Source organism: Triticum urartu, chromosome 1A (assembly GCF_056163025.1).
Source record: "Triticum urartu cultivar PI428250 chromosome 1A, HENAU_Tu73, whole genome shotgun sequence".
Classification (NCBI taxonomy): domain Eukaryota; kingdom Viridiplantae; phylum Streptophyta; class Magnoliopsida; order Poales; family Poaceae; genus Triticum; species Triticum urartu.
The window spans coordinates 347,680,831-347,689,424 of record NC_141873.1 but is presented as its reverse complement, the minus strand read 5'-3'; the positions used below and the strand labels follow the sequence as shown (position 1 = coordinate 347,689,424).

The 8,594-nt window shown below is 51.6% G+C and overlaps 1 pseudogene; it reads right to left on the bottom strand.

The window, feature by feature from the left end:
* Positions 1-268: 268 nt before the first annotated feature.
* LOC147991175 (uncharacterized) lies at positions 269-2,364 on the bottom strand (annotated as a pseudogene).
* Positions 2,365-8,594: the final 6,230 nt, after the last annotated feature.

The following is an 8,594-nucleotide window of genomic DNA, read 5'->3' as shown; positions in this document are numbered from 1 at the left end:
TCCGCACTTGCACGGGCATAGCTGCTCCTCGGCAGTGTCAACTGCCAGCACGGATCATGGTGCTTCCACTGGTACGTGGGAGGGGACTCCCTACTGCGGAGAGCCCACGGGGCATGTACAGCCCCGCCCTGACACATGGCTTGCACGACAGGGCTAGACGAGGTGTATCCGGGCACTCGTGAGCCAGCGCGGGACTCACGAGGCCCTACCTCAAGGCGGGTTGCGCCTGGTCTTGGTTCTTGATGGCTGTGGCATTCCTGCGAGATGGTTAGACAACCCGCGCCGAGTGGATTTCCTGAGGTTATCGCACGATAAGGCCAAGCACCAACGACCCCAGGAGGTGACGTGAACGGGGCCGGCCCGCCAGACAGAGCTCACCTGCTGGATTTATCAACGCTGCAGGGACGGGCCTGAGCACAGACACCGTGCCTAGCCTTCTTATGTGAAGGGTCCTGAAGAAAGACAGTCAGCGCGTGGCTCCCATGGTGGGTGACAATCAAGCAGGTGATAACCATAGATAGATTATGCATGAAAAGCAACTAGCGTAGGTAAATGCGAGAATGATACATGCCACTGGGCTGGACCCGAGCGGCCTGGGGTTGATGCAGCCCGAGGGGCCCTCCCAGCAAAGTGAAATGATGATGCAAGCAAATACATGTCACAGGGACGGACACACGCGGCCTGGGGATGATGCAGCCCAAGGGGTGCTCCCAACTGAATGAACTTGGAAAGATATCACCTGGTTTGTGTGCCGAAGGAGTGTTGGGGCAGCTGAAGACACGTAGCGAAGAAGTCGCTTCTCACGAGCCACCGAGGTCCCGAGCCTCAGGAGGCTCTGGAGGCTCAGGTGGCCTCCGGAGGACCGTCTCCATCTCCGCCAGGACCGCGTGGTGCCTGGCCTCCTGACCTGCCAGGATGCTCCACAAATTCCGCTAGAAGGCGGGAGCCGCGCTCGGCAGGCCGAAAGGCATGCGAACGCGTGAAGGCCAGAAGCGCTCCTGAGATGCGGCCCTATTGAGCCCTGGGATGTCGATGTAGACGCGCAGCTCACCACCCTCGCCTGGATGGGGAGCGACGCCAGGTGGGCAGCGGTCGCCGCGTATTGCTCTTGCTTCCTGAAGCTCTTGAGATGCCTTGGTTGTGAACTCCTGAGCGCCGGGTGCTCCTCGCCCGGTGTCCTCCTAAGGGAAACGTGCCACGAAGTACACCTCCATGTGGTGCCCGAGCGCCTCCCTCGTGATGTTGGCCATGTCCGAGGCCCTCCAGAAGAGAGCCCCCGATCCCTGCCCAAGGAGGTCGCCGGGCGCGCCTCCCTATGTGAGGGAAGGAGGCGCCCAGGCGCTGGCGCGGATCCTGAAGTGGCGTCACTGGAGGTGCCGCTCCCTTGAGGCCCAGTGCGGAGTACCTGCTTCTTCTTCTTGGGGCTGGCCTCAGGAGGGTACTGTGCACCCGTGCTATCAGGGTCCTCAATTGATGCAGCTTGGAAGGCGCGCTCGAGGGAGCACACCATGTCTCTTTCTTCGTAGGGGACCGTGATGATTCCGCCACTTCCCGGCATCTTGAGGATGTTGTAGCCATGGTGGGTGACTGCCATGAATTTGGCCAGTGCTGGGTACCCGAGGATGGCGTTATATGGTAGGCGGATGTGGGCGACGTCGAAGTCGACGAGCTCGGTGTGGTAGTTGTCGCGCTGACCGAAGGTGACAGGGAGGCGAACTTGCCCTATCGGGGTGGTGGAGCCGTCTGTCACTCCTAAGAAAGGCTTGGTGGGCTGGAGCTGATCGTATGGCACTTGAAGGCTGTCGAACGTTTCGACGGACAAGACACTAAGTCCTGCGCCACCGTCGATGAGGGTCTTGGTGACTTGGACATTGCTGATGACGGGTGAACAGAGCATCGGGAGGACGCCAATGGTTGCCGCGCATTTGAGCTGGTCCACCGAGCTAAAGGTGATGGCGTACTTGGACCACCTGAGCGGGCGCGTAGCCTCGAGCTTGGGGAGGGCTGCATTCACTTCATGGGAGAACTGCTTGAAGATGTGCTGGGCGACTAGGGCCTGAGCGCCACCCAAGATGCAGGCGATGACGCGCAGTTCCTGGAAGCCGCCAGCCCCTTCGTCCTGTTGGTGGTCGTCGTTCCTTCTTGGCGGCGGCAGTGGAGGGAGGCCAGGGTTGCCCTGAGGGCGGTCCTCATGAGGCTGGTCCCTCTAGGCGCCCTCACGAGGCTGGTCCTGCCAATGATCCTCGCGAGGCTGGTCGCGCCACTCTTGGCGGGGCCCACGGTCGTCCCAACGTCCCCCACCTCGTCCACCTCCTCGGCCGTAGCCCTGGTCGTTGCGCTCGCGGCGTCGACCGAAGCGTCCATCTCGAATGGCCCCGAGCTCTTGACAATCGTTGCTGTTGTGCGTGCGCACATTGTGGAAGGCGCAGAACGTTCGGCCTCCCTTGGATGACTCGGGAAGATCTCAGCCGTGCTTGGTGTCCGGTTCTGCTGCGAGCACGGCCACCCCCTTGCGCTTCACGTCCTTGACCTTGGCCTTCTTCTCCTCTAGATCCGCAGCAGGGAGCTCGAGGAGGGAGAGACGCCCCTCCTCAGCCCTCGCACACTTGGTTGCTGTGTTGAACAGCTCCAAGGTCGTGCACAACTCCTCTTGGATGGTGAGATCCTCCTTCATCTTGACGTCACGGACGTCGTTGGAAAATGCTGAGATGATGGCCTCGTCCGTCACCTTGGGGATCTTGATACGTTGTTGAAGCGCTGGATGTACTGCTGCAACATTTCTCCCGGTTGTTGCTTGATGCGCCACAGGTCACCCGCGACCAGAGGGCGGTCGCGAGTGCCCTGGAAGTTGGTGATGAAGCGGCTGCGCATCTCATCCCAGGAGGAAATCGAGCCTGGGGGCAGGTTCAGGAGCCATGAGCGGGCGCCGTCCTTGAGAGCCATGGGAAACCGGTTCGCCATGACCTTTTCGTCGCCATTGGCCGCCTTGATGCTCAGCTCATAAAGCTGCAGAAACTCCGCAGGGTCGGCGGTGGCGTCGTAGCGAGGAGGCAGGTTCGGCTTGAATTTGCCCGGCCATATGATGCTACGCAGCTCAGGGGTGAAGGCGCGGTAGCCCTCCGTGGAGGTGGAGCTTGACCTTGGCATCCCTGTGCCGCCACGGCAAGTGGCACATGACCCTTCCGCAGCAAGCGATCCTGACATGGTGGTGCTGGAAACGGTGGAGCATCTTCTTGCGGACGGGGAACCTCCTGGAAACTTCTTTCTTTGTGCGCGGGCACATGGCGCGGCAGATCACGCCGCTGGGCCGCGCATCTTGGAGCGAGGACGCCGTCTTGACACGGGGGAGGCTGAGGTGCTCCTTGAGCCGCACGCCTCGGCACGAGGGCACCATCTTGGTGCTGAGGGGGTGGAGGCGCTCCGTGAGCCACATCACCCGCAGCCGGGGGCGGGCGAGGTAGCGAGAGGGATGGTGCTAGAGAGCCCCCCGCAGCGCTGACAAGCTCGGTGATGCGGTCCAACCAGTCCTCGTAGAGGTCGTCGACCGGGCGGTAGCACAGGAGATCGCGTGCCATGAGCAGCGCGGCCTGCACGTCGATGGGGGCACGGCGAGCGTGAGACGATGAGACGGCCGGAGTCAGCGACGGGGTGGCGGTGCGACCATCTCGCCGCACAGAGGGGTGCAGTGAAGAGGCTTGCTTCTCATTTGCCGCCGGGCCAATGGCGGCATTGGCGGCGGGTGACGGAGAACGACGGGGAGGTCCGCCGACAGGGGCGGTCTGAGCGACACGGATGGTGAGAGCGGCCCGGCGCTCAGCGCGGGCCTGACGAGCGTCGGCCATGAACTTGGCGAAGCGGTGAAGCACGGATCGACGAAGAGGAAAGCTTCGGCGCACCCCTACCTGGTGTGACAAATGTCGGATTTCGGGTTCCGGCAAAACCCTTGAGGTTCAAACACTGGGGTGCGCAAAAAGATCTCTCGCCCTCTCTAGCTCGCGCACTCTACGATCTCATGACCTAGCTCGACGGTCCCAAAGAACATGGGACACAAGATTTATACTGGTTCGGGCCATCGTTGTGGTGTAATACCCTACTCCAGTGTGGTGTGGTGGATGGCCTCTTGGGCTGAGGATGAACAGTTCAAGGGAAGAGCAACCTCGTGAGGAGAGGTGTTCTTGGAGTGCTTGTGTGATTCAAGATCAGAATCAGATCTCCCTGATCAGATGCCTCCCTACGGTGTTTGCTAGTCCTATTTATAGAGGCCCTGGTCCTCTTCCCAAATATTGAGCGGGAAGGGATCCCACAATGGCCAAATTAGAAGGGAGACAACTAGTACAAGCTATCCCGACAAAAGTGGTCTTCGCTTGCCAAAGGCTCTGGTGGTTACGCCGTCTTGGGCTCCATGATGACCTCCATCTTTCCGTCCTGCTGGTCTTGGTCTTGTTGCACAGATATGGAAACCTTTGCCTGATGCCTTGGGACTCCTCGCCTACGCTTGCTCCTTTAGCACCAAAGAGGAAACGAGGACGATGCACGCGCTGGCGCACACCTAGTTCCAGTCGTCATGGCTTACGTCACGGGAACCTCGCGAGGTGTCCCTTGCCTTGATCTCTCCGCCCCTCGTGAGCCAGCCTGGTGAGGCCGCCCCTGAGGAGATCTTGCGTCGTCCACCTCGCGAGGCTTGGCCCCTCGCGAGGGTCTTGAGTGTTTGTTGGTGAAGATGGGCCGTATGGGGCTGCTGGTGGAGCCACGCTGCGGGCCGCAGGCAGGCAAGTCTGGGGACCCCCGTTCCCAGAATGCTGACAGAGGCGAACGAGTATGAGAGAATAGCGGAGGCCGCTTGCCTCCACGAAGCTGCTCGCCAAGTGGTAGATGCCGCAACACAGTACAACCCCAACTATGATTTCGGATATCATCCGGTCCAGTCATGGCCCTAGACCAACTTAGGCCAAAAGCCTAAGCTTGAGGGAATACACATTTCCCATCGACATTACATTCATGTTCACACACTCATTCCAGTTGTCGGTTTCATACTTTTTCATTGTATTATCCATGTTAGTTTATTTCTTTTTTCGATTTCTTCTTGTGTGTTTGAAAAACTTTGAGAAAAACCAAAAAAATAGTTGTAGTTTAGTTTACTTTCCATGTTTACTTAGTAGGAGTATTAAAAGAAAACCCAAAAATATTTTCTTCTTTTGCTTGTTGGGAGCTTTCCCGTGTAAATAATTTTTCTCATTCTTGTTTTACTTCCTTCAGAAAAATAAAAACTCCAAAAACATTTTAGTGTGTTTATTTGAAATTCTTCTTTTCTTTGGGGGTCGAGGGGAGAAGACGATGATGTAAATATTGAGTGGCTCTCATATGCATTATTGTTGATCTAACAAAGAGCCCGTATTACCTTGTCCTCTCCTTTGAATAAATGTTTGCCGATTCCAGCTTAGTCCAATGCACGTGCACTATTATTATTATGAACACCGTTCGGTCATGCAAGTGAAAGGCAATAATGACAATATATGATGAAATGATTGAGATGAGGAAAAGCTGGTATGAACTTGACCTATCTTGTTCTTGTAAATATGGTTAGTTCATCGTTCTTGATTCAGCCCATTATGAATGAAACATGTTTGCAATGAAAAATAGAGATTATAGTTACTCATGCCATGCTTAATTAGCTAGGAGTTTATAATGGTTTACCTTGCATGCCAACATGCTTTCAAAATGGTTGTGATGTAGTATGATAGGATGGTATCCTCCTTTGAATGATTCGAGTGGCTTGACTTGGCACATGTTCACACATGTAGTTGAAACAAAATCAACACAGCCTCCATGATATTTATGTTCATGGTGACTTATATCCTACTCATGCTTGAATTCAATGTTGGTTAATCTTGATGCATGTTTATGGCTGTTGTCGCTCTCTAGTTGGTCGCTCCCCAGTCTTTTGCTAGCCTTCACTTGTACTAAGAGGGAATACTGCTTGTGCATCCACTTCCATAAACCCAAAGTTGTTCCATATGAGTCCACCATATCTACCTATATGTGGTATTTACCTGCCGTTTCAAGTAAATTTGCATGTGCCAAACTCTAAACCTTCAAATGATAATCTGTTTTGTATGCCCGAATCGCTCATGTGGTGACTGGGGGTTGTCAGTATCTTCCATGCTAGGTGGGTTATTCACATGATGAGTGGACTCCGCTCATCATTCACGAGAAAATGGCTGGTAACCGGGATGCCTAGTCCCATGCTCAAATCAAATCAAAATATAATTGCAAACAAAACTTCCCAGGGCTGTTGTTAGTTGAACGGTACTCGTTGTTGCGGACCAGCCGTGGAATGTGCTTGTTGTTGGTGGGGAGTATAAACTTTACCATTCTGTTTGGGAACCACCTATAATGTATCTAGTATGGAAGATACTAAGATCTCTTGGTTGTTATGTTGACAATGAAATCATACCGCTCAAAATATTATTTATCACTATTTCAAAAACTCGAGCTCTAGCACCTTTGCAAATCCCTGCTTCCCTCTGCGAAGGGCCTATCTATTTACTTCTATTGTTGAGCCACCATCCTCTTATAAAAAGCACCACTATCATTTGAATGCATTGCTATTAATTTATATTGAGTATGACTGTGATTGGATCTCTTTTACCATGAATTACAATGCCTAGTCAGTCCTTGATCTTCAGGGATGCTCTGCATTTACGTTTTGCGGTCTCAGAAAGGGCTGGCCAGATACCATTTTGTTATAGCATATCATGATTGTTTTGAAAAAAGTGTTTCCATCCGAGATTTATTATTATTGCTCGCTAGTTGATTATGCCATTGATAAGAGTAAATGTGAGACCTAAATGTTATTGTGAATATGGTTAGTTCATAATCTTTGCTGAAAACTTGAATGTTGGCTTTACATATTTGCACCAACAAGATCAAACAGAGTTTGTAAACGTTTTTCTTTATCACTTTCAGTTTGTCAACTGAATTGCTTCAGGACGAGCAATGGGTTAAGCTTGGGGGAGTTGATACGTCTCCATCATATCTACTTTTCCAAACTCTTTTGCCCTTGTTTTGGACTCTAATTTGCATGATTTGAATGGAACTAACCCGGACTGACGCAGTTCTCAGCAGAATTGCCATGGTGTTATTTTTGTGCAGAAATGAAAGTTCTCGGAATGACATAAACTTCACGGAGAATATTTTTTGAAATAAATAAAAAATATTGGTGAAAGAATCAAATGAAGGGGACCCACCACCTATCCACAAGGGTGGAGGGCGCCCCCCTAGGGCGTGCCCCCTGTCTTGTGGGTCCCACGAAGCTCTATCGACCTCAACTCCAACTCCATATATTCACGATCGGGGAGAAAAAAATCAAAGATAGGAATTCATCATGTTTTACGATACAGAGCCGCCGTCACCCCCCGTTCTTCACCGGGAGGCCAGATCTGGAGTCCGTTCGGGGCTCCGGAGAGGCGAAATCGTCGCCATCATCATCAGCAACCTTCCTCCATCACCAAGTTCATGATGCACACCGCCGTGCGTGAGTAATTCCATCATAGGCTTCCTGGACGGTGATGGGTTGGATGAGATTTACCATGTAATTGAGTTAGTTTTGTTAGGGTTTGATCCCTAGTATCCAGCATGTTCTAAGATTGATGTTGATATGACTTTGCTATGCTTAATGCTTGTCACTACGGCCCGAGTGCCATGATTTCAGATATGAACCTATTATGTTTTCATGAATATATTTGTGTTGTTGATCCTATCTTGCAAGTTATAGTCACCTACTACGTGTTATGATCCGGCAACCCCAGAGTGACAATAGTCGGGACACTTCCCGGTGATGACCGTAGTTTGAGGAGTTAATGTATTCACTAAGTGCTAATGCTTTGGTCCGGTTCTCTATTAAAAGGAGGCCTTAATATCCCTTAATTAGTTTTCATTAGGACCCCATCGCCATGGGAGGGTAGGACAAAAGATGTCATGCAAGTTCTTTTCCATAAGCATGTATGACTATATTCGGAATATATGCCTACATTATATTGATGAATTGGAGCTAGTTCTATGTCACCCTAGGTTATAACTATTTCATGATGAATTCCATCCGACATAATTATCCATCATTGATCCATTGCCTACGAGTTCGTTTCATATTGATCTTTGCTAAGTTACTTTTCTGTGGCCACTGTTACGATTATTACAAAACTGCTACTGTTAATTTTGCCACTGTTACCATTATTTCCATACTACTTTGTTACTAAATACTTTGCTGCAGATATTTAGTCTTTCAGGTGTGGTTGAATTGACAAGTCAACTGCTAATACTCGAGAATATTGTTTGGCTCCCCTTATGTCAAATCAATAAATTTGGGTTGAATACTCTACCCTCGAAAACGGTTGCGATCCCCTATACTTGTGGGTTGTCAACCATATCTAATAAAGTACGGTTATGACATTCGGACACACCACTACGCTGTGGTGTTCTAGGTGGCGTGAGTTGTGTAATAATTCCACATTGTTTTAAATGAAGGCCAAACTCATAACTCAAATATTTGTGTCCGTGATCAGATCGTAGGAATGTTATTTTCTTGTTACGATAAT